This window comes from Chiloscyllium punctatum, chromosome 39 (genome assembly GCF_047496795.1).
Source record: "Chiloscyllium punctatum isolate Juve2018m chromosome 39, sChiPun1.3, whole genome shotgun sequence".
Lineage (NCBI taxonomy): Eukaryota > Metazoa > Chordata > Chondrichthyes > Orectolobiformes > Hemiscylliidae > Chiloscyllium > Chiloscyllium punctatum.
In genome coordinates, this window is record NC_092777.1 from 56,570,231 (window position 1) to 56,595,711 (window position 25,481).

The 25,481-nt window shown below is 43.5% G+C and overlaps 1 protein-coding gene across 2 annotated transcripts in view; it reads right to left on the minus strand.

The window, feature by feature from the left end:
- The window catches only part of LOC140464080 (alpha-N-acetylgalactosaminide alpha-2,6-sialyltransferase 2-like), a 105,558-nt gene extending 80,509 nt beyond the window's left edge, over positions 1-25,049 (minus strand). For both annotated transcript variants that reach the window (XM_072558771.1, XM_072558770.1), the window contains exon 1: positions 24,848-25,049. The gene's annotated coding sequence lies outside the window, so the exon portion shown is untranslated. The remainder of the gene's footprint in view (positions 1-24,847) is intronic.
- Positions 25,050-25,481: the final 432 nt, after the last annotated feature.

Sequence of the window (25,481 nt, forward strand, 5' to 3'; positions counted from 1 at the left end):
CCCTCTCCCTCTCAAATTACAGATTGAAGCTTATTGTATTATGGTCACTACTTCCAAAATGCTCCTTCACTTCGAGGTCCCTGATCAATTCTGGTTCATTGCACAATACCAGCTCCAGAATTGCCTTCTCCCTGGTAGGTTGCAACACCAGCTGTTCTAAAAATCCATCTCAGAGGCACTCCACAAAGTCTCTTTCTTGAGGTCCAATACCATCCTGATTCTCCCAGTCGACCTGCATGTTGAAATCCCCCATAACAACTGTAGTAACATCTTTGCGACAGGCCAATTTCAGCTCCTGATTCAACTTACACCCTATATCCATACTACTGTTTGGGGGCCTGTAGATAACTCCCAAGAGGGTCTTATTACCATTAGAATTTCTCAGCTCTATCCACACTGACTCTATATCCCCTGATTCTAGGTCCCCCCGTGCAAGGGACTGAATATCATCCCTTACCAACAGGGCCACCCCACCCCCTCTGCCTGTCAGTCTGTCCTTACGATAGCACGTGTAGCCTTGAATATTCATTTCCCAGGCCCTGTCCACTTGAAGCCAAGTCTCAGTTATCCCCACAATATCATAGCTGCCAATTTTCAAAAGAGCCTCAAGCTCTTCCATCTTATTTGTAATACTTCGTGCATTCATATACTGTATTTTTAATTTGTTACTGTCCTCACCCTTCCCATCAACTCCTATTTTACTCAACCTTACGGCATGATCCCTTTCTGAGTTTTCCGCTTCATTGATACAGTTGTCTTTCTTGACTTCCCTTGTTCTAACTTACCCTTCAATTTCCTTCTTAAACTTCCAGTTTGTCCCTTGTCCCTTGTCCCCTCCCACCCCCCCCCCCAGCTACTTAGTTTAAACGTAGCTGTGTTGCAGTCGCGAACCTGCCTGCCAGAATGCTGGTCCCTAACCTATTAAGGTGCAAACCGTCTCTCTTGTATAATTTATGCTTACCACAAAACATACCCCAGTGATCCAAGAATTTAAATCCTTGCTTCCTGCACCAGTTCCCCAGCCACACATTCAAGTCCATTATCTCCCTATTCTTGGCCTCTCCAGCCCGAGGAATTGGAAGCAAACCGGAGATACCCACTCTGGATATCCTGCTTTTCAGCCTTCTTCCCAGTTCTCCAAAGTCCCACTGTAGTATGTTCCTCCTCTTCTTCCCGACATCATTTGTGCCGACATGTACCACCACCTCTGGCTCTTCACCTTCGTCCTTGAGGATTTCCTGCACTCTGTCTGTGAGGTCTTTAACCCTGGCACCAGGAAGGCAACACACCATCCTTAAAGCCCGCCTGCAGCCACAGGAACCCCATTCGGTTCCTCTCACTGTGGAGTCCCCTATCACCGCGGCTCTGTGCGATGTCAGACTCTTCCGCTCTGGCTCCACGCCAACTTTTGATTGACAGACCTGGCCGCCTTGCGGACTGGCAGTGTCATCTGTCTCTACTGTTTCCAAAAGATTCAACTTGTTCCTGACAGGTACTTCCCCCGGGGTCTCTTGCACCTGTCTCCTCTCTGCCTTCCTCATCGTCTGCTCTCTTCTGGTATGGTCGGTGTAATAACCTCGCTGAAGGTCTTGTCCAGAAAGATCTCGTTCTCTCGGATGAGCCTAAGATGCTCGAGTTCTTTCATCAGTGCTGCAATATGCTCTGTCAGTAGCTGAACATGCACACACTTTCCACACTTATATGAGCCAGACTCACCAGAGTCATTGACCTCCCACATCAAGCACGTAGCACACTGAACCAGCTTGGCAGTCATGTCTTCACCCTCTTCAACTGTGGCGTAATCACAACACTCAACTTCCTTGTCAAAGACTCCTGAGCTAAATTCTCACTCTTCAATCCACAGGAACTTCCTTGGACCCTCTTTTTGGGGCAAGTCTGTGGACTTTTAATTTAGGTTGAGGAGGAGGGAGGGAGGGAGGCCCTACTTTGTAGGACCTGGGGTCTAGAACACACCCACTCAAATAACAATCACTTACCTTCCCGACCAGCTTTGCGCTCCGACTTCGCTTCCACCCTGCACCCACCGTTCTCTGCTGCAATGTTTTAAGAAGGCAGCTGAGACCCCAATGCTTTATTTTAAAAGGTAGATGTGAAGTGAGTATTCCAGATTGACATTAAGCAAAACACAATTTATTTAAACAGAGGGTGGTATGTGTATGGAATGAGCTGCCAGAGGAAGTGGTGGAGGCTGGTACAGTTGCAACACTTAAGAGGCATTTGGATGGGTATATGAATAGGAAGGGTTTGGAGGGATATGGCAGTTGGGACTAGATTGGGTTGGGATATCTGGTCGGCATGGATGGGTTGAACCGAAGGGTCTGTTTCCATGCTGTACATCTCTATGACTCTATGACTATAGTTAAAAAGAGGAATTTAGAATAACAACTCTATTTGAAACTTAACAGAATAATAGATAATTATTACTAACAATTACTAATTTCATGGTTCCAATATAGAAACACCCCAAAAACACAGCTCTTGCTGAGAAGGAAAATTCAGATACAGATTCTTACAGGTGGTTCTCCAATCCAGGAGAAAAAAAATCAAGAGAAAATTCGGAGAGAGTAGCAACCAAGAAACAAACATTCACTGAAGCTTCCATCTCTTTTGAGACCCCAATAGTTTTAGCTTTAAGCAGAAGCTAAGAACTTAAAAAAAGCTAAAAAGCCTGGTCAGAGAGCCGACCATACACCCAGGCTGCTTCCATTGTTCCAACTTTTAAAAAAAACCCACAGCTTCACAAGTTTTTTTTAATTAGATTCCCTACAGCGTGGAAACAGGTCCTTTTGCCAAACCAGTCCACACCAACCCTCTGAAGAGTAACCCACCCACACCCATTTATCTGACTAAAGCTTCTAAGACTATGCGAAAGTGAGGACTACAGATGCTGGAAACCAAAGTTTAGATCAGAGTGGTGCTGGAAAAGCACAGCAGGTCAGGTAGCATCCGAGGAGCAGAAAAATCAACGTTTCGGGCAAAAGCCCTTCATCAGGAATGGTCCATTCCTGATGACGGGCTTTTGCCTGAAACGTTGATTTCCCTGCTCCTCGGATGCTGCCTGACCTGCTGTGCTTTTCCAGCACCACTCTCACCTAAGACTATGGGCAATTTAGTATAACCAATTCACCTAGTTGTTTACCTTCTTAGAGAGAGAGACAGCTCACCACCTCTGCCTTACAATTGTTCGCCCAAAACACAAACCCAGGACAAAATAACCTCTTGAAAGCCCCATCATTGTCACCATATGGTGAACCTGACAGTGATTTTCCTGTCTGAAAGCCCTCAACTTTAAAAAAATCCTGAAAGAACTGCGGTTACTATAAATCACAAACAAAACCAGAAGTTCCTGGAGAAGCTTAGCAGGCTCTGAGAAGGGTCACTCGGCCCAAAATTTTAACTCTGATATCTCTCCAAAAGTGCTGCTAGACCTTTTGAGCTTTTCCAGCAATTTATGGTTTTGTTTGGTGATTTACAGTATCTGCAGTTCTTTCAGGATTTTTTAAAATGTTGGTGCTCGGAGGGCTTTCAGACATGAAAATCACTGTCAGGTTATCCACACAGTGACAATGATGTGACTTTCAAGAGGCTATTGTGCCCTGGGTTTGGTTTTGGTACCAAGTAAAAACTGTGGTCTGTACAATTTGGCTTCTATACACTTTCCCTCTCCCTTCACTGGCAAATTCAGTTATAAGAACAAAAGAGATGTACAGAACAGGAACAGCCTCTTCGGCCCTCCAACCCTGTGCCGATCATCATGCCCCAACTAAGCTAAAAAAACACAAACCTTTTGCCCTTATTCGGTCCGTATCCCCCTATCCACTCCCTATTCATGTGAAAATCCAGATGCCTCTTAAATGTCACCTGCTTCCACCACCTCTTCAAACAGTGTGTTCCAGGCTCCTACCATTCTCCACATGAGAAACATCCCTTGTGCATCTCTCAAACTCCCCACCCCCCCCCCCCCCAAATTGTGTGGATCTTTATGAGGTCTCCTCTCAGCCGCTGATTTTCCAATGAAAACAATCCTAGTCATTTTAACTTTTTCTCCTAACCAATGCCCTGGAAACATCCTGGTGAATCTTCTCTGCACTCTCTCCAAAGCTTCCACATAGTGTGGCTACCAAAACGGCACACAATACTCCAAATGCAGCCTAGCAAGGGTTTTATATCCCTTTGCCATGCCTGGCCGATGAAGGCAAGATTGTCATATGCTTTCTTAAAACACCTTGGCCACCTGTGTTGCCACTTATGAAACTGTGAGCCTGCACTCCCAGATTCATTTGTATGTTAATGTTCCTATGAGCTGGCATAATTCACACCTTAAATTTGATCCTCAAAAATGCATCACCTCACAAATATCATATTCAAATATTCCACCCTTGGCTTCATTTGTTAAATAATGAACAAAGCTATGACATTTCTACACATGAGTGGCAGAGAAAAGTAAAAAAAGAGTGAACATGAGTGCAATGCAGTATGTGGGCTGCAAGGTTCCCTGCACACGTTATTAATAAACTAAAACGTCACATAGGAGAGTTTCTCATTTTAATACAAAACTAGGTGAATATGGTTCCAAAAGAACTGGTGCTGATCGAGGAATAGGGCCTTCAGGAAGTACATAACTGGAGTAATACTTGGAGCTTCTAATGAGCTTGCAGCATTGAGCAGAATGCTTTAAGTCAGCTTGACAATGCAATAAGCTAACATATCATATATTGTCAACTGGACAGCTTGTCCGTGATTCCTCGCATCGCCATGATGAAAAGCATTTTTGATCATCCCCACTGGCTTCTTTTGCCATGCTATAGGTAGAGGAAATAGTCCCAGTTTGCTTCAAAGCACAAACTCTGAGCAAACATCAGTTTCAAACTGAAATTCAGAGAAAGGGGTATATGGAAGAGAAGAAACAGTCACTGATTTCAAATGCTAGAATCGTCCAGAGTTTTCTTACAACCTTTCTTGATTGGTAACTGTTTGAAGACAAGTGATCGTTTTAAATTTCCTTTGTCCCAATCCAGTTCTGAAAGTGCTTTGACATTTTCTGTACAAAGCCGTGACAGTGAAACTGCAGCAGGTTAGTATTCAAGGGTTGTTTTTCAGGATAACTCGTTTTCAAGATTAGCACAACAGACAAAACCGTGCTATTTCCTACCAGTTCCAAGTAGAATTGTCTTGTCTTGTCTTTGGTTATTATTCTGGTTATTTACTTGTCCTTTAGTCAGTTTACAACTAAGCTAATGGCTTCGCAGAGTACTTTTTGCAATGCCCTTTTAAATCAAAAGCGATCACACAAACATTCTTAACTATTTTTCTGTCATTAAGTGGTAAATAGTGAAGAAGTTATTTTTTGCCCTTTCCATACAAATGTACTGCTTTTACAAAGTTAGAGTGAAAGTCAGTTCAGCTGTTCGGTTAATGAGCAACTAGCAATTCATGTGCATCTTCAGTAAGTGGATCACCACACCACAGGTGAGAGACTTGGAGGGACCGAAGGTGTACACTGCAGACGGAGATCCTTTGGCCAGCTGTGTATGCACCATATGGAATACAGCGATCAGCCTAATCCACTTTCCAGATCACGGTCTCCAGATCTTTAGGTTCCAGCACTTCAAGGAAAAAGGTAAAGTTGCCATCGTCACGTTAGGCCATGCATTCTTGTGAGAGAGAGAGATAGGTGATATTTTAACCACAAGAACAGGCAAGGGGGAATGGATAAGAGTGAGGGTCCTTTCGGGTAACCCCAGTTGGTGTGGGAATTGAAGCCCACTGTTGCTTCACTCTGCATCACACACCAGCTATTCAGCCAACCAACCCTCTATTTTCAATTATAATGAGGGTATGCACCACTGCCACTCAAAAGGAACACCCCATTACTCTGTCCTAATATTTCTGTATTTTCCCTGGAGCGTCAGAGGCTGAGGAATGACCTTATTGAAGTTTATAAAATCATGAGGAGCATGGATAACTAAAGCTCTTTTCCCCAGGGTAGAGGAGTCCAGAACCAGAGGGCATAGGTTTAAAGTGAGAGGGGAAAGATATAAAAAGGACCTACGGGGCAAATCTTTTTACACTGACGGTGGTGCATGTATTGAATAAGCTTTTTGCAAGGTTTGTAGCTCAGGTTGAGGTTTAGAGTGTAGGTTTCATTACCTGGTTAGGTAACATCATCAGTGGCGACCTCCAAGTGAACCAAAGCTGTTGTCTCCTGCTTTCTATTTATATCTCTCTCTTGGATGGGGTTCCTGGGGTTTGTGGTGATGTCATTTCCTGTTCGTTTTCTGAGGGGTTGATAGATGGCATCTAGATCTATGTGTTTGTTTATGGCGTTGTGGTTGGAGTGACAGGCCTCTAGGAATTCTCTGGCATGTCTTTGCTTAGCCTGTCCCAGGATAGATGTGTTGTTCCAGTCGAGATGGTGTTTTTTTTCATCCGCGTGTAGGGCTACGAGGGAGAGAGGGTCGTGTCTTTTTGTGGCTAGCTGGTGTTCGTGTATCCTGGTGGCTAACTTTCTTCCTGTTTGTCCTACATAGTGTTTGTGGCAGTCCTTGCATGAAAAAAATTACCATTTCGACTGGGACAACACATCTATCCTGGGACAGGCAAAGCAAAGACACTCCAACCACAACGCCATAAACAAACACACAGATCTAGATGCCATCTATCAACCCCTCAGAAAACGAACAGGAAATGACATCACCACAAACCCCAGGAACCCCATCCAGGAGAAAGATATAAATAGAAAGCAGGAGACAACAGCTTCGCTTCTCTTGGAGGTCGCTACTGATGATGTTACCTAGCCAGGTAATGAAACGTCTGGATATCAAACCTACAGCTCAGCGAGCAAACCTACACCCTAAACTGAATAAGCAGCTGGAGGAAGTGGTGGAGGTAGGTACAATTACAAGATTTAGAAGGCATTAGGATGGGTGTATGAATTGGAAGGGGGTTAGAGGGATATGGGCCAAGTGCTGGTAAATGGGACTAGATTGGTTTGGGATATCGGGTCAGCATGGACTGGTCGGACCGAAGGGTCTGTTTCCATGCTGTACAGCTCTATGACTCTATATTATGTCAACATCTTTTAAATTGCACTGTCTTGTTCCCCATTTGATATGTAACTTTGAACATACAAGCAGAGGCAATTGTTTTGAATGTTATAACAACTTGCTGGAATACTCTGGAAATTATACTGAATGTTGTTCTTTGAAAAGTTGAGTCCCACAGCCTCCATTTTCAGAGCCTGTTCTATGAATATTTCTGCATCCTGAGCTCTAGGTCAATGACAAATAAGGGAATTGAGGTGGTCATCAAAAACGAATGACTTAGCAGAGTCACACCATTTCCCTCAGCTATCCAATTGGCTTGGAACATGCTCTCAGTGTAGTTTGCACTCTTCAACAATATTCACTAAGATGGCCAATTTTCACAAGGGGGTCATGAATAGAACTAGGAGCATGATGCCCAATTCCAAAAGTGATAAACTTCACTACAATCTGCTGTTCCTCTGCGCGGACAGAGGAACCTAGCCTTCAGTTGGAGAACGACAGAAAGAAAATTCATTTAGAAGCAAAAACAGAAATTGCTGGAGAAACTTAGAGTTCTGAAGAAGGCTCAAAACATTAACTCTTTGTTCTCTCCACAGAAGCTTCCAGGCTTGCTGAGTTTCTCCAGAAATATCTGATTTTGTTTCAGATTTTCAGCATCTGCAGTTCTTGGTTTTATAAGGGCGGTGGCACAGTGGGTAGCACTGCTGCCTCACAGCACCAGAGACCCAGGTTCAATTCCCACCTCAGGCAATTGTCTGTGTGGAGTTTGTACATTCTCCCCGTGTCTGCGTGGGTTTACTCCGGGTGCTCCGGTTTCCTCCCACAGTCCAAAGAAATGTGCAGGTCAGGTGAATTGGCCGTGCTAAATTGCCTATAGTGTTAGGTGTAGGGGAATGGGTCTGAGTGGGTTGCTCTTCGGAGGGTTGGTGTGGACTTATTGGGCCGAAGGGCCTGTTTCCACACTAAGTAATCTAATCTAATCTAAGAAAAACTCCATGGCAAACTATGTTCTAAGTCAGCAAACATTTCCAAAGTATGGAGCAGCAGACCACTCTAGACCTGCCAGTTTCATTTACTATTCCTGATGGAGTGCCTTCTCTTAACATGACCCTTAAATTATAATCTTGCGGGTATGAACAAATTGTCCAGTCTATCGCTTCACACTTGACAATACATAACATTTAGGAGAAAGTGAGGACTGCAGATGCTGGAGAAGAGCGTGGCGCTGGAAAAGCACAGGTGGTCAGGCAGCATCAGAGGAGCAGGAGAAGTCAACGTTTCAGGTGTAAGCTGAAAATGTGTTGCTGGAAAAGCGCAGCAGGTCAGGCAGCATCCAAGGGCAGGAGAATCGACGTTTCGGGCATCAGCCCTTCAGGTGTAAGCCCTACATCAGAAATGTGGAGGGGGAAGGGGGCTGAGAAGTAAATAGGAGGGTGGGGGTGGGGTGGGGTGGGGGGAAGGTAGCTGGGAAGGCAACAGGTGGTTGCAGGTTGGGGTTGGGGAGGGTGGAGCGGTTAGCCAGGCAGGAAGATGGACAGGGAGGACAGGTCAAAAAGGGTGGTGCTGAGTTGGAGGGTTGGATCTGGGATGAGGTGTGGAGGTGCGGGTGGTGGGAGGGGGGGATTTGGAAACTAGTGAAAAGGATGTTGATGCCGTGTGGCTGGAGGGTCCCAAGGCGAAAGATGAGGCATTCTTCCCAAGAGCATCAGGTGGCTTGGATTTGGTGGTGCAGTCAGCCCAGGATTTGCATGTCCTTGAGAGAGTGGGAAGGGGAGTTAAAGTACACTGTCAAATTATTTACAAATGCTGTAATGTGCTTTGTGTCTAGTTAAGCTACTCTACAGAGAGGTTCTTATATAGAATAGCAAAGTTCCAGACCAAGCTTTTTTGGGCTACAGTACTTTTTTAAATGGAGGTGAAATGTCTTTCCACAAAATCCTCCTAAATATTGGCACTAAAATGCAGATTTCTATTCAAATGAAATCTCTCAATAGAATCAGAATCATCCTCTGAGTTACTTCCTCCTTTCTTCATATACTCTAAGCTTTTCTCTCACCAAGTCATGTTGGACTTCCCTCTTTGAAGATGATCGAGCTTTTTCCCATTTTCCTTACTTTCTTTCCCCTTACTCTCCAATTCAAACTGTCTATTTCTATTTTCTTTTTCTATTTTTCTTTGTTTACGCTTTGTTGACTTTCAACTCCTTTTCCTGGATTCACGGTGGCACAGTGGTTAGCACTGCTACCTCACAGCACCAGGGTCCCATGTTCAATTCCAGCCTCAGGCTGGGGAGTTTGCACATTCTCCCCGTGTCTGTGTGGGTTTCCTCTGGGTGCTCTGGTTTCCTCCCACTCTCCGAAGAGAGAGTGAATTGGCCATGGTAAATTTCCCATAGTGTTAGATGCATTAGTCAGAGGGAAATGGTTCTGGGTGGGTTACTCTTCAGAGGGTCAGTGTGAACTGGTTGGGCCGAAGGGCCTGTTTCCATACTGTAGGGAATCTAATCATTAAAGTTCTCTCATTTCACTTCCTCTCACTTTTTCCACCACGGCAAGTTCTTTCTCGTTTCTCGTTGAATCTTAACTAATTCTACCAGTAACACATCAATTTTAGGTCTCCCTCTTTATAACTTAAACTTTTAAATATTCCATCTTTGTGAGGCACTGCATCTATTTCTACCTGCAATGCCTCTCTCAGTATAGCCTCAGCCAAAGATTTCAATAATCCACTGTCAAGATCGCTCCCCCCAGAACTGTCCTCAGTCGTCAAAGCCATTTTTTGTTTTATTCCAGTCCATGTAATAAACAGTGTTATTGTGAAGTGTATGTCCAGTATTTCCATGTATTTATTTCTTTAAAGAATCACTAATCACTCTTGAATTCAATGGATTTCTATCCCTCCAATAGTCCCAATTTGTGATGATCCCTGCTGATGGTATGCTGAACAAGTCAGATCCCAAAGTGAAACCTGGCATGTTGGCCATGAGTTTTCTTTCTGTAATTTGGTTACAAGATGTCACCAATGTACCTTTAACTGAAGAACACACATTTGTGACAAAAGGGAAAATAATATCAAATGTTTATATATTTTAAAAGATCAGATCACAACCATGTAAAAAGATTCAACACTTTCTCTCAATAACATCCTTTATACCTTTAACCCCAGTGAAGTATCCTTCTGACTTCATTTTACAATTTCTTAATCAATTGACAAAGTTTCCCTTCTCAGCAACCTTCTGCACATACACAAGATGAAATATTGCTTGCAATCCTGGTCTCCTTCCTATCTGAAAGATGTTGTGAAACTTGAGGGTTCAGAAGAGATTTACAATGATATTGCCAGGGTTGGAGGGTTTGAGCTATAGGGAGAGGCTGAACAGGCTGGGGCTGTTTTCCCTGGAGCATCGGAGGCTAAGGGGTGACCTTATAGAGATTTATAAAATCATGAGGGGCATGGATAAGGTAAATAGACAAGGTCTTTTCCCTGGGTTGGGGGAATCCAGAACTAGAGGGCATAGATTCAGGGTGAGAGCAGAAAGATTTAAAAGGGCTTAAGGGGCAACATTTTCACGCAGAGGGTACGTGTGTGGAATGAGCTGCCAGAGGAAGTGGTGGAGGCTGGTACAATTACAGCATTTAAAAAGGCATCTGGATGAGTATATGAATAGGAAGAGTTTAGAGGGATTTGGGCCAAGTGCTGGCACATGGGACTAGATTAGGTTAAGATATCTGGTCAGCATGGACGAGTTGGATTGAAGGGTCTGTTTCTGTGCTGTACATTTCTATCACTCTATGTGACTCTCTCCATCTTTCAGAGATGATGGACACTGGCTAACTCACTGAGTTTTTGGACTTTGATTACCGTATGACTATGAAACAGTATGAATCTGCTGTTACAGATCACTTCTGAAATGAACATGCTTCTGGCCCCCTTTTCCATCTGCTGCAAGATTCAAATTACTAAGCGCTTTAGCAATTAGCTTCCCAGTAAGCTTAACATTTAGTGCAAATCACATGATTTACTGCAAACAACAGTTTGACTCTGTTCAAAATTGACTTTTTATTGCCAAAAAAAAAGGTCACATCCACAGAACAAAAACCAAAACAATCATTTACCTCTAGTTTAGAATCTGGGTTTCCCGAACAGTAAAAACCATAGTCCTACATCATGGTACCATTAGGCTAGAAATTTGCAAATCTAACTCTTTTATTCAAAATGGGAGACAGGAAGCAGGATCATTAGAACCAGACAGTTTGGGAGCAGGCCAATTGGCCCATCGAGTCGAGTATGTGGCGCTGAAAAAGGGAATAAGCCCTTCATCAGGGATTCAATCCCATAGAGTCCACACTGACCCTCCAAACAGCATCCTATCGAGACCCAAGCCCCTATCTCTGTAACCCTGTGTTTCCCCATAGCTAATCTAACTAGCCTGCACGTCGCTGAACACTACAGGTAATTTAGCATGGCCGATCCACCTAACCTGCACATCTTTGTGACTGTAGAGGTAACCAGAACACCTGGAGGAAACCCACACAGACAGTCGCCAAGGCTGGAATCGAACCCAGTTCCCTGGCACTGTGAGGCAGCAGTGCTAACCACTGAGCCGCCGTGCAACCCCATAAAAAAGGTTAGAAATTTCCCTCAAAAGGTCGTAGAACAACAATTTTGATTTTGTTTTTCCCCAATCAACCTAGGTGGGACTTGAACTCATGGCCCGCCTCAGAGGTAGAAGCACTATTATTGTATCACAAGAAACCTGTAGAACAGGGGTCAGGAACAGGAACCATTTTGTGAACATGATACATTTAACACAGAGTTATCTACAGAACACAATGACTACCATTAAAAACTGGACCTCCTCTATGATGTCCAATCATTACACAATATTCCAAGCTAATTTGAAAGCAACAGTTATTGCATGAGAGAGTTCTTGAAGTCTTAACCTTGCTTCTTGCTGTGGAGAGAGTTGAGAATTGATTGAATTAAAAATTCAAGTGCCATTAATTTTCTGTTCATAACAACTTTTACTTAACTCAATGCACATATTTTCTATCTGATTTTCTTCAAACTCAAAAAATGTTAACTGTCTTCTCCAACAAACTCCTTTCTGAACATTGCAGCTTTAAATTGAGTTCATTATCCAAAGTTACAATGTTCAAAAATGTTTATAGCGTGATAACACAACTGTTCATTTTTCTGTTGCAATGATTTCTGATTTCAATTGTTTAATAAAGATTATTGTATTTTAAAAACAACCCAATGCCATATGAGCCAGGTATATTTGATTTTAATGGAACAACTTGTGCGCTTTTAAGTATCTGCTAACTTTTTTAAGTAACTGATGGCTAACTTATTTGGGATGCTGTCGTTTGGTTACAAAACTAAATATCTGTTGAAGCCATTTTGTTCTTCACACTAATGAGGTTTACAGGAGAATATGGTAGTGTTCCCAAATCTAGCTTTTAATTAAACAGTACTCATCAACTTTGGCTAAGATGATACTTAGGGCTGCTTTATTGATTGGTAACGCTAATTTGGCAAGAGTTTTCCAGGCAATGTAACATCATATAATTTCGATTTGGAGATGCCGGTGTTGGACTGGGGTGTACAAAGTTAAAAATCACACAACACCAGGTTATAGTCCAACAGGTTTAATTGGAAACACACTAGCTTTCGGAGCACCTGATGAAGGAGCGTCACTCCGAAAGCTAGTGCTTCCAATTTTTAACTTCATATAATTTCAGGTTGCTTCTATTCACACACATCATATACACTGATACGCTGCCTGAAATCAGCATTCTTGAATTTCTACAAATTTGGTTAATATCAGATATACATCATCCTATCAATGGCCTAAAACTCCTATTGAATGTTGGTAAACCGTGACTACAGCATAAGTAGGATCACTTCAACTATGGTTTAAAGGCATGAATTAGTTACGCCAGTAGTAAACTCTTCCATAATATTCTCCAGTCAGAGGTATTTTAAAGCAACTACCCCTCCCTTTCATGCTCATCTTGCTGCATTTACAACCATTACAAGTCTCTTAATCCAGTGTAACATATACAAACGATGTAATTGGATAAGTATCTGAAATAAGATCTTGTTATTTCCCTAGGAGTGATTTCATTGCTATTATCCTCTTCTTACCTATCCCAACACATTCAACCCTGCACAACTGCATTGGGCTTTGTAATTCATTAACTTAACACGAGTACATTTTTACTCAACCTTGAGTAATGACAATTCCTTTGCATGACATTCAAATTATTTTCGGTTAATATATGACCATGTCACATATCATTTAAATTGTGCGTGTGAGGGTTTCTCAGCTGATAAACACCGTCTTCAGTATTTCAGGTGTAGTGTATGTTAATAGCTTTTTTGATGCAAATTTATTTTGTTGGATTCCGTTTTTGGCAATTGTATTGCCTAGTGTCAAAAGTCACACAATGCCAGGTTGTAGTCCAACAGGTTTATTTGAAATCACAAGTTTTCAGAGCGCTGCTCCTTCATTAGGCGAAATCTTCACCTCACAAAGGGGCAGTGCTCCGAAAGCTTGTGATTTCTAATAAACCTGTTGCACCATAACATGGTGATGTGTGATTTTTGACCTTATTCACCCCAGTTCAACACCAGCACCATATTGTGCTGTGACATTGATAGTGTTGGTACCCATAAAATGTAAAGCTATTTCAAACATGATTGGCTGTCAGTATTTCATTCGTGGTGCTGGAAGAGCACAGCAGTTCAGGCAGCATCCAACGAGTAGCTCGTTGGATGCTGCCTGAACTGCTGTGCTCTTCCAGCACCACTAATCCAGTATTTGGTTTTCAGCATCTGCAGTCATTGTTTTTACCTTGTCAGTACTTCAGTCTGCCCAGTTGCTCCTATGTGGAAGGCTGTACGACTGAAAGGATCTGCTCCTACTGCCCCTGCCCTGTGCTTTTTGAAGATTGTTTGTTCATATATTGCTTTTTAAAAAAATGTGGTACTATCTTCACACACCTAGCAAATATTTCAGTTACAAATGCAATGCATTAAATATAATACATGTAATGCGTAGCTGTTTTGATCTTAAAGACTTGCATCATTTATCCTACAAAAAGCTAAAGTTGGACATATACTTGAATATTTTTTTGTACACTTCAAAAGGGAGAGCAAAGTGATATGGGGATAATTGCAGAGATGTTTTTCTCAGCATCATCCTTCCATTAGCTTAACATCTCCGTACGAAAATGTTAAAAGCGATTTTTAAAATGTTATACCTAGGCACGTGGATAAATTCAAAGTAATAAGGCAGAGTCCACATGGTTTTGTGAAAGGGAAGCCTCGTCTAGCCAACTTATTGGAATTCTTTAATCAATAACTGTGCTGTGAATAAAGGAGGAGAACCTCTGGATGTACTATACTTAGATTTTCAGGGGATATAAAACATGCCACATCAAAAGGTTACTGCTGAAAATAAAAGCATATGGTATAGAAGGTAACATTGACATGAATAGAAGATTGATTAGATAATAGGAATCAGAGAGCAGGCATAACTATATCTTTCTTTTGTTGGCAACAAGTAATACGCCACAGTGATTCATTCTAGCACATCAACTATTTACCATTTATCGAAATGACTGAAATGTCAGGAGTGAAGGTGTCGCTGCCTAACTTGCTGATTACACAAAGTTAGGTGGGATAGTAAGTCTGAAGAGGACAGAAGGAAATAAATAGCGAGTTTTGAGAAGATTTGTAGCTCAGTGTGAAGTTCTGGATGTAGGTTTGCTCACTGAGCTGGAAGGTTCGTTTTCATGAGAATGAACTTCCAGCTCAGTGAGCAAACTTACATCCGGAAATAAAGATTAAGTGTTGACAAATATAGTATGAAAGGCAAAATGTGAAACTGTCCAATTCAGCAGAAAGAATAAAGAAAATCAAAAAATTGAGAGAGATTTGAGAGCTCTGGCATGCAGATAGATCTAGGTGTCCTAAACCTACTGCATGAATCACAAAAGGTTCACATGTATGTACAGCACATAATCAGGAAAATCAATAGAATGTTATTGTTTATTGCAAGGGAAATCAAATACAATGGTAGGAAGGTTGTTCTTCATTTGAATAGGGCATTGGTGAAACTTTTTATTCAATAATGGAATGAGGGTGTTGCTGGCTAGGCCAGCTTTTATTGCCCAAAGGGCAGTTAACAGTCAATCCCATTGCTGTGGGTCTGGAGTCACACACAGGCCAGACCAGGTAAAGATGGCAGTTTTCTTCCCTGAAGGACATTAGTGAGCCAGATGGGTTTATCCTGACACAGTCAGCAATGGCGATTAGTTCCTTAACTCCAGACTTTTAATTGAATTCAAATGCCACCAACTGCCGCGGCAGGATTCAAACACAATCCTAGAACATTACCTGGGTCTCTGGATTCACCATCCACTGATAATACAACTCGGCCAACACCCAGAACACTCTGGAGCATTTTGTGTGGCACTAATTTCCATACATCAAGAAGAATGTAAATACTTTGGAAATAGTTCAAGACGAGTACCTAAGTACTTAGAGTGGGCAGGTTGCCTTTTGAGGAAAGTTTGGGCAACTTGGGCTTGTATCTGCCTGGGTTTCAGGCAACCTGATTAAAACATATAATGATCCTGAACTGTCTTGACAAGGTGCAGGTGGGAAGGAGGTTTCCCTTTGGAGGACAATGTCGAACCACGAGTCACTGTTTCCAAATAAGCTGTTGCCCATTTAAGACAGGGCTCAGAGGGTCATGAATCTTTGGAAATATCTTTCTCAAAAGTTGGTGAGAGTCTTTTAAAGGAGTTGCAAAGTTTTTGATAAGCGAGGGTTTGAAAGTTAATTGGGAATAGGCGTGACTGTGGACAAAAGTTTTTCAAAGCGTCGAGTGGTCTAGTCCTGCTTCAAGTTTTTGTTTTATTTGCATGAAGAAAACAGAATGCAGCAACAGCAGCTGCTTGCGTTTATACCGTACCTTCAACAGGGTGATTGCGGCAGATCATACTAGACCCTTCTGGAACAATCCCAGGCTCAGATAATTCCTCTTAATTTTGGATTAAGCCAGACCCTGAAGACACTAACTTGGAGTGTAAATGACTGACCCAACCTCTCCAAGCAAAGGAACATGATAGCATTCTCTAAATAGCCCATTTAACATGTTTACGCCAAATTAAAACAACCGATATGAATCGGTCTGAGCTGCTCTTCACTAGTATACTCCCCACCAAAGACAGCAGTGGGATCAACTCCTCAAGTAGGCCATCCTAGAAGGAAAGTCCAGTAAAACTGGTCAATGACTCATGACTGTGAGGGCTAGCACAGTGGTTATAGTTGATCCTCTGCGTTTCCTCTTCTGGATGAGCCATAATGGCTTAGCGGTTAGCGCTGCTGTCTCACAGCACCAGGGACCCAGGTTCGATCCTACCCTCAGCAGACTGTCTGTGAGGAGTTTGTACATTCTCCCCGTGTCTGTGTGGGTTTCCTCCCACAGTCCAAAGATGTGCAGGATAGGTGAATTGGCCACGCTAAATTGCCCATTAGTGTCCAGGGATGTGCAGGCTTAACCATGGTAAATGCAGGGTTACAAGGGAAGGGGAGGGATGCTCTTTGCAGGGTCAGTGTAGACTCAATGGGCTGAATGGCCTGCTTCCACACTGTATGGGTTCTGTGATGCAGAACTGTTTTGTGCACCTCAGTGTAGTGCTCCAGTACAGCCAATACTTTCACCTCAAATACCACTGTGTTTCTCCCCCCCTCTGGGATACGTGATACATTTTAAAACCTATCAACGCTTATTAAAAGGAACAGGCATGGATTGTAGGAAATAGGGTAAAAATATAATCTTCAACAATCCAGTTTTATTTCAATTTATATCACAATAAACTTTATCTTGTGACAACAAATTTGAAATTTTCTTGACTGTTCTCAAACTCCTGGCATGTCCTAGCCAACAGCCTTCTGAATGTGCCTACACTAAAGAAAGGAATGAAATTCAGGAAGGGAGCTCAAGGATGAAAGAAAAAATGAAAATATTGCCTTTTAAGTAGCTACCATAACAAGAAAGAAAGACTGGATAGTGGGAGGGATTGAGAGGAAGGACAGTGACAGACATGACCAAGTGTGCATCAAATGCCCAAGCTGGCAGAATTGAAGGAGCACAGAGATCTCAGAGGATGTTAATGAGATAGAAGATTGGCGAGAATGGTTCTAGAGATGAGATACTTTTAAGTTACATGGTAGATTGGTGAATCTGAGACTGTTCTATCCAGAAAAGAGAAATTTGAAAATATATTTGGGAGATGTGTTCAAGATAACAAAAGGATCTGACTCAATACACAGGCACTGTTCCTCTTGGTAAAAAGGTTAGAAACCAGGGGACACCAATTTTTTTTTTCTCTTTTATTCATTCACAGGATGACAATATCTCTGGCTAGGCCATTCCTAATTTCCCAGAGGGCAGGTCAGATTGCTGTGGGTCTGGAGTCACATGTTGGTAAGCACAGCAGTTTAGACTGGATTCCCTATAGTGTGGAAACAGGCCCTTCGGCCCAACCAGTCCACACAGACCCTCCGAAGAGTAACCCACCCAGACCCATTTCCCTCTGACTAATGCACCGAACACTATGGGCAATTTAGCATGGCCAATTCAACTGACCTGCACATCTTTGGATTGTTTTCTTCCCTAAAGACATTAGTGGACTAATTTAAGATGATTGGCAAAGAAAGCATTGGTGACATTGTACGTTTTAGTTTATTTTGTAGTAGAGTTGTTAGAGCTTGGTTGTCCTATAGGTAAAAACAATGACTGCAGATGCTGGAAACCAGATTCTGGATTAGTGGTGCTAGAAGAGCACAGCAGTTCAGGCAGCATCCAAGTAGCTTCGAAATTGACGTTTCGGGCAAAAGCCCTTCATCAGGAATAAAGGCAGTGAGCCTAAAGCGTGGAGAGATAAGCTAGAGGAGGGTGGGGGTGGGGAGAAAGTAGCATACAGTACAATGGGTGAGTGGGGGAGGGGATGAAGGTGATAGGTCAAGGAGGAGAGGGTGGAGTGGATAGGTGGAAAAGAAGATAGGCAGGTAGGACAAGTCCGGACAAGTTATGGGGACAGTTACTGAGCTGGAAGTTTAGAACTAGGGTGAGGTGGGGGAAGGGGAAATGAGGAAACTGTTGAAGTCCACATTGATGCCCTGGGGTTGAAGTGTTCCGAGGCGGAAGATGAGGCATTCTTCCTCCAGGCGTCTGGTGGTGAGGGAGCGGCGGTGAAGGAGGCCCAGGACCTCCAAGTCCTCGGCAGAGTGGGAGGGGGAGTTGAAATGTTGGGCCACGGGGCGGTATGGTTGATTGGTGCGGGTGTCCTGGAGATGTTCCCTAAAGCGCTCTGCTACGAGCGCCCAGTCTCCCCAATGTAGAGGAGACCGCATCGGGAGCAACAGATACAATAACTATCCTGAAGTGTATTGGTTAAACCAGTTTTCTATATGTAACATAAACACTAAAGCACAATACATAAGCTCAGCTGGTGGTAGCTACAGTTGTTTACAAGTCATGACATGTCACATGACATGACTGCTTCCAAAAATATACTTTATTCATAAACCTTGTAAGAGAACATTACAAGAGATCTCAACTTCAAAATTCAGTAGAATGAGACTGAACTTAGATATGATAAGGGTCATATTGTGAACAATTATACATTCCATACATGGCTGACAGCCTGAAGGTCAAACATTTCAAATTGAAAACTGCAGAAAATGCAAGAGAAAATGATCTTTTCTCCATACCCCACGTTCTGCTCTAAGGTGCCTCACTGTGCTTAATGTTAACAATGTGCAATCCTTGCAAGGCACAGGCCTCGAGGGGACCCACCACCTTGGTGTACAACAGCTGAAAGGTCAAAGACGGTATCCGTTCCCCATGGTGTCTCTGCAGCAGCTGGAGAAAGCTTTAACACAGCCCCCAGCAACTATTCCTGCACTTTGGAATGTGCCAGTCTATAACATTCACATACGGGCAACTCCTTCACAGTGGAAAACCAGTGAGTCACAGAATGGGTACAGAGCAGGAGTTGGTAGTTCAGCCCATCATATCTGCACTGGCACACCAAACAGCACCCTTCCAGCTACATTTGATGTTTATCTCCATGCATGCCCCTGGGAACAGCCCGTGTCAGGAATCAACAAAAGGAGTGAATTCAGACAATGTAAAAGATCCTTTGTTTAAAAACCCGTAGAATGCGCATGGAGAATTTTAACTAATGACTGGAAACCCATCTAACCAGATGATTGTGATATTGGCCCAAGCGTATATTAGTCTCTTCTAGTGGATGAATAAGCAGCAAGAAAGCACAAATCTTGATGGCCCTCTTCCCCCTCCTACAAACAATGATGACAACAACTTGAACCAGGCCCATATCACCATCAAGTACGGCAATTAGGCAATGACCGACCAATCAGATGGCACAGTGCCAAGCTGGGATGTGTGCATAAAATACGTATCAGATAATAAGTGTGGAAGCAGGCCATTCGGCCCATTGGGTCCACACTGACGCTCCAAAGAGCAATCCACCCAATCCCAGTCCCCTACCCCTGTACCCTGCATTTCCCATGATTAATCTAACCAGCTTGAAAATCCCAGGACACTATGGGCAATCTAGCACGGCCAATCAAACCTAACTTACACATCTTTGAAACGTGGGAGCAAACTGATCTGGACACGGGGAAAATGTACAAACTCCACACAGACAGTCGCCCAAGGTTGAAATCGAACCTGGGTCCCCAGTGCTAAGAGACAGCAGTGCTAACCACCGAGCCATTAGGACTCATCTGGAGGAGGGAAAGACAGAAGATCAACTGTAACCAAAAGATAAATGAACACAGTCAACGGAGGTTGAGATATGTTCCATTGACCTTTGCCAAGTATCAGTATTAGCCATGTGTTCCCGTACCCTGTGGTTTAATAACTATTCTGGGCTGCAAGTCCCTTTCTGATTAGCTCTCCAAACCTAGTCAATTAATTGCAATTGACCCTAGTCTTACAATTAAAATTAAAACAAACACAAGGTATTATGAAAATAAGAGCAAAATACTTTGGATGCTGGAAAACTGAAACAAACTGAATGCTGGAGAAAGTCTGGCAGCATCTGTGAAAAGAGAAGCAGAGTTAATATTCCAAAACTGGTATGACTCTGAAAACAAATAGTCATATCAGACTTGAAACGTTAGCCCTGTTTCTCTCTCTGTACAGATGCTGCCAGATCTGCTCAGTTTCTCCAGCATTTTCTGTTTCTATACTAGATCATACAATGTGAGGAAGACCTTTCTGGTGCAGTAAGTGGTTAGAATCTACACTGAACCGAGGGATACATGTGACTTTCAAAAAAGAATTGGATAAGGAGCTGAAAAGAAAACATTTGCAGGACTTGGGAAATGGCAGTGAACTAGAATTTACAGATTTACTCTTTTGGAGAACTGTAACAAACAGTAGACAAAATGATCTTGTTCTGTAACCATGTTGTGTCTCGTATCAAGACCAATATCTACTTACTGAGTAGTCCTCTTTTAATAAAGCAGATTTATTTCTGTAGTAACAACACACAGCCATTTCCAAAACAGCAAATTTACATGACTCTGCAAAATTTCTGAAGTGCTTTAAATTGTTCTTGATATTTTGGCAGACTCTGGTTGAATCCCTGCATTTAAGCCAGAAGCCAATGTTCAAGTCCCATTTGTCTCAGATGTGAGTTATAACATGTCCAGGACATGGTGATTAAAATATCTAAAAACACACTGATCTTACTAACATAACTTCAGGAACTACTTCCATAACATGGGGGTAAGACAGCTGAGTAGTTCACATTGCTGCCTCACAGTGCCAGGGACCCAGGTCCAATTCCACCCTCGGGCGACTGCATATTCCACAAAGACATTCTCCCTGCGTGTGTGGGTTTCCTTCAGATGATCTGGTTTCCTCCCACAGTCCAAAGATGTGCAGGCTAGGTGGATTGGCCAAGGTAAATTGCCCCCGTTAGTGTCAGGGATGTGCAGGTTAAGTGGGTTAGCCATGGGAAATGTAGGATTATAGGGTAGGGGTTGTCAGGTAGGTCAGTGTGGGCATGATGGACCAAATGGCCTGCTTTCAGGCTGTACAGATTCTGTGAACAGTAGGCTTTTTTTCCATAAAATGTAGAGCTAGCTGATCCTCCTTAACTAGGTTCATAAGCACAGTGTTAATTCCTCACACTGTTCTTTGAAATGAGCTTTACAAGCAGGAACCTGTCATGTTTTTAGGCCTTAAGTATCAGTGCCATCAAGTTTCATGGTGGGTTTTTCCCTTCAAGACCTGGCGAATTTCTCACTGTGTCTTACCATTCTCATTAGCTATTTACCCATACCCTTTTGACTATATTCTACCCTTGCTATACCCAAAAAAAGAAACCAAGAGAATGAATCTGTATCGCCAGCATTAGCACCATCTTTGAAAGCCAATGGGGGCATCTTGACAAGCTCTGGGGCTGCCCTGCACGGCTCTAGACATTTGTCCCAGACATGGCAGAGAAAAGAAACCTGGTTTCTCAGTCAGGCTTTTGGATGACCTGGTGAACAGGGTGGTGCGCTGGTGAAATATTCTCATTCCTAGGACAGCACAACATCAAATGCTGCCAGGCTGGACTGAGGGCACCACCCAGGCTGACACAGTTTCTGCCATCTGGAGGAATGCCCAACACTGTTGGAAGAAGGTCAATGATCTCCTCCACTCTGCCAGGGTAGGTGCCACCATCTTGACCCTGATACCTCTCACTCACACACTCTCTCTCTCTCTCTCTCTCTCTCTCTCTCTCTCTCTCTGCTACTGCACCTACCTCCCCACAAGACGCACACTCTACCACTCTCACTACTGCCTGCAACACTCTCCCACGCCGACTCCTTGGCACCACTGCCCCTGCATGCACTGTCTACTTACTTGCTCGCAACCACCTCCCCACCTGCACCAACAACGAATGCCTGTACCACCCACTTTCATCTCCTGAAATAGCTGCACCTCTCTCATTCCAGAAGGGAAACAGCCCACAGGAGGCAAAAGAGCCAGGACAGGTGGCAAGCTGCCTGACATTCAGCACTTCACCCCAAATGAGGAGGGACCCTGACTGATTGCCCAAGCGACTTGATGATTATGTCCAAGTCTCTGGCTTTGATATGTTCACTCAGCCATGATCATATTGAATAGCAGGGTAGGCTTGGTGGGCTGAATGGTCTGGCTCCTGTCCTTATGAATTGTTAACTTATTCCACACTGTTGTAACAAGTGGTCCTTGCTTGATTTTGTCAAAATCAGACACAATCTCAGAAGCTGCCCTTGAGTTCTGCAACAGGACGCCTGCCCAAAAGGTAGCACCCCTTCAACTTAGCTGACAGTTGCTGACAATAAGGACACTTTTTCAGACTTTGAGCCTTGTATCTACGGCTGAGGAGCAAAAGGCATAAAAAGATAAGGCAAGGCAGGGATACTGTGAGCATCCAGGTAGATTCAGAGCGAGTGAATGCTATGAGAGCAAATGAACAGCCTGGAGCTGCAACCTGGTCCAGTGCATGAACTGGGTGCAACCCCCTCAGCACTCAGTGTTCTTGCTGCAGCATTACAATAATGGCTGCCAATACACCCCAGCAATGAAGGGGAGAGGTGTACTGAATGTGGATCAGAGAGGAGGGTTCTTACAGATTGGCATTGCAGACGGTGCATATGGCAGTGTGCCTGGATGTCCTACAGTGGTGAATAGGTAGAGACCCCTTGTAGTCTGGAGTGAGCTGAAGTCACTGGGTGTTTTTCTTTTAAAACCCAGTTTCCTAATCAACCTGTTATTGCACACCTCCAGAGCAGGGTGGGACTTGAACGCAGATCTCTCAGTCCAGTGGCACGGACACCATCACTGAGCCAGAAGTTCTAATGAAGCCACTGGGTATCTGCTCTGACTTAAATGCCAAAAATGTGCAGCATTTAGTCTACTTGCAATGGATAGTGAAGATGGAAAGCTGCCGAATGAGGAGCTGCTGTTAACTGTCAATAATCCCTTCAACAGGCAATTCACCCCTGCTTCCCATTTGACATAAGGGACTGGCCAATATTGGGCAGTGGTCATGTCTGTACCTCTGAGTCAGGAGACCTGTGTTCAAGTCCTACCTGGTTAGATTAGCTTCTCTACAGTGTGGAAACAGGCCCTTCAGCCCAACTAGTCCACACCGACCCTCCGAAGAGTAACCCACCCAGATCCATTCCCCTTAACTAAGGCACCTAACTCTACAGGCAATTTATAATATGACCAATTCACCTAACCTGCACATCTTTGGACTGTGGGAGGAAACCGGAACACCCGGAGGAAACCCACGCAGACACGGGGAGAATGTGCAAACTCCACACAGACAGTTGCCCGAGACTGGAATTGAACCTGTGTCCCTGGCGCTGTGAGGCAGCAGTGCTAACCACTGTGCCACCCCAAGGTGTGGGATATAATGGAAAACCAGCCTCCTCTCAAAGTGGGTATCACTATTCAGCATCACATCAGACACAGCTACATTTCTTTCCTGAGCTTATCAAGCAAGAAGTTTACTAGCATCTCTCAATAGAGAGGAAGATTCCTGCACTGCCTGTGGGCCTGATGACCAGGTTCAAGTCCCACATGCTCCAGGAGTGTAATAACCACACCGTGTAAAAAATATCTACAATGTAAAAGGGGGATGCTATTTTAGTCCAAAATAAGGAGAAATGATTTTACTTAGAGGATTGTGAGTCCTCTGCCACTGTCTCTCAGTGTGTTTATGGGAGGGATTGATCGAGTTCTGATTCCCAGCACAGGGTTATAGGGATGGGGTGGGCAAAAGCTTTTGATGTAGGCGAAAGTGAGGACTGCAAATGCTGGAGATCAGAGTCAAGATTAGAGTGGTGCTGGAAAAGCACAGCAGGTCAGGCAGCATCCGAGGAGCAGGAAAAACCGTCGTTTCGGGCAAAAGCCCTTCAAAGGTTTTGATATGTTCACTCGGCCATGATCATATTGAATGACGAGGTATGTTTGGCGGGCTGAATGGCCTGGCTCCTGTCCTTATGAATTGTTAACTTACTCCAAACTGTCGCCAACACCGCTGTAACAAGTGGCCCTTTTGTCAAAAATGAGTTTTCGAACATGACTGCAAGAAGATCTTTCCTTTAACATTTACGGAATCATCACATCGCCTCTCAACTAGTCCTTCCTGACAGAAACAAATCCACTAGCTTTTCTCCCAAGTGTCTCCAGTTTCGCGCTGACTGAAAGGGCGAGGGGGGATGTGGCTCTACAACATTTGTACTATTGTAGCAATGGCCTCCTCCGAACTGTAGATCAATGATAACAACCCTGGTGCCCTCGAGTTAACGCTATCTCCTGTAAACGTTACCCTTAAAGGATCCTGCCATGTTAAACAGTGAGGGCGTGTCAGGAACGCCGTCTAAGGGGGGCTAGGGAAACGCTTATTGTAAAATCCACAGCTTTACTTGGAAGGGAGTGAGGCTGTGTGTTCATACGCCGAGTTAACACCAAACACTGGGGTTTTTCCAACGGCAGCAAGTTTAAACGTGTAACTGCTCAGTACTATTGTCAGTAATTGGAGTAAATCGCTACATCACAGCAGAGTGCAGCAAACTTTTCCACAAGTTAGCAAATTCACCGACTCCAATCTGCATAAATCAGACATTTCTCAGCAACAGTGGGGAGAGAGGGGGGGAAATAAAACCACATTACTCACAGATAGCAGCAAATCATTCTAATCCAGACAGCCTAAAGTCACATAGCTCACTGCATATGGCTGACCTCAATACTGTTGTCAGTATTGGGCTTTAACTTTACATTTGCTGGCGATCCCTCCTCTTTAAATATTGGTAACGCCTCTCTTTCACAGAACAGTGCAGAGGAAATCAAACACGGTCAGATGGTGTTTTTGAAACCGTCTTTGTATCCCTTTCCCAATTGTGAGGGCACTTGTTACTGGAAAAACAACCGAGGCAGGAGTTTTGGCTTTATAATCTCTGCAGGGAACAGTTATTTAAAGAGGCAGTTGCTTATTAGCAGGGAGCTAGCTATAGTCACGTTCCAAAGTTGAACTGTTACAAAGCAACACCCATCCCCCAAACAGAATAGCACTCTGTTTAACTGTTGAAAGTTTCCTGTATGAGTTGTTTTCGTTTTTACCCTGTTTCTGTCAAATTGAAAGACCACTCGAAAAGCAATTCTTAATAAAATGAGAAAATGCGTTTTACCCATTATTATTTTCGTTTTCTCCAAGGTGTGAGAGGCACAATTCGATTGCAACTCAAAACCCACAACACAAATAATTAAGCACATTAAAACAGTAACTTCCTGCAAGTGAAGAGACGATATTT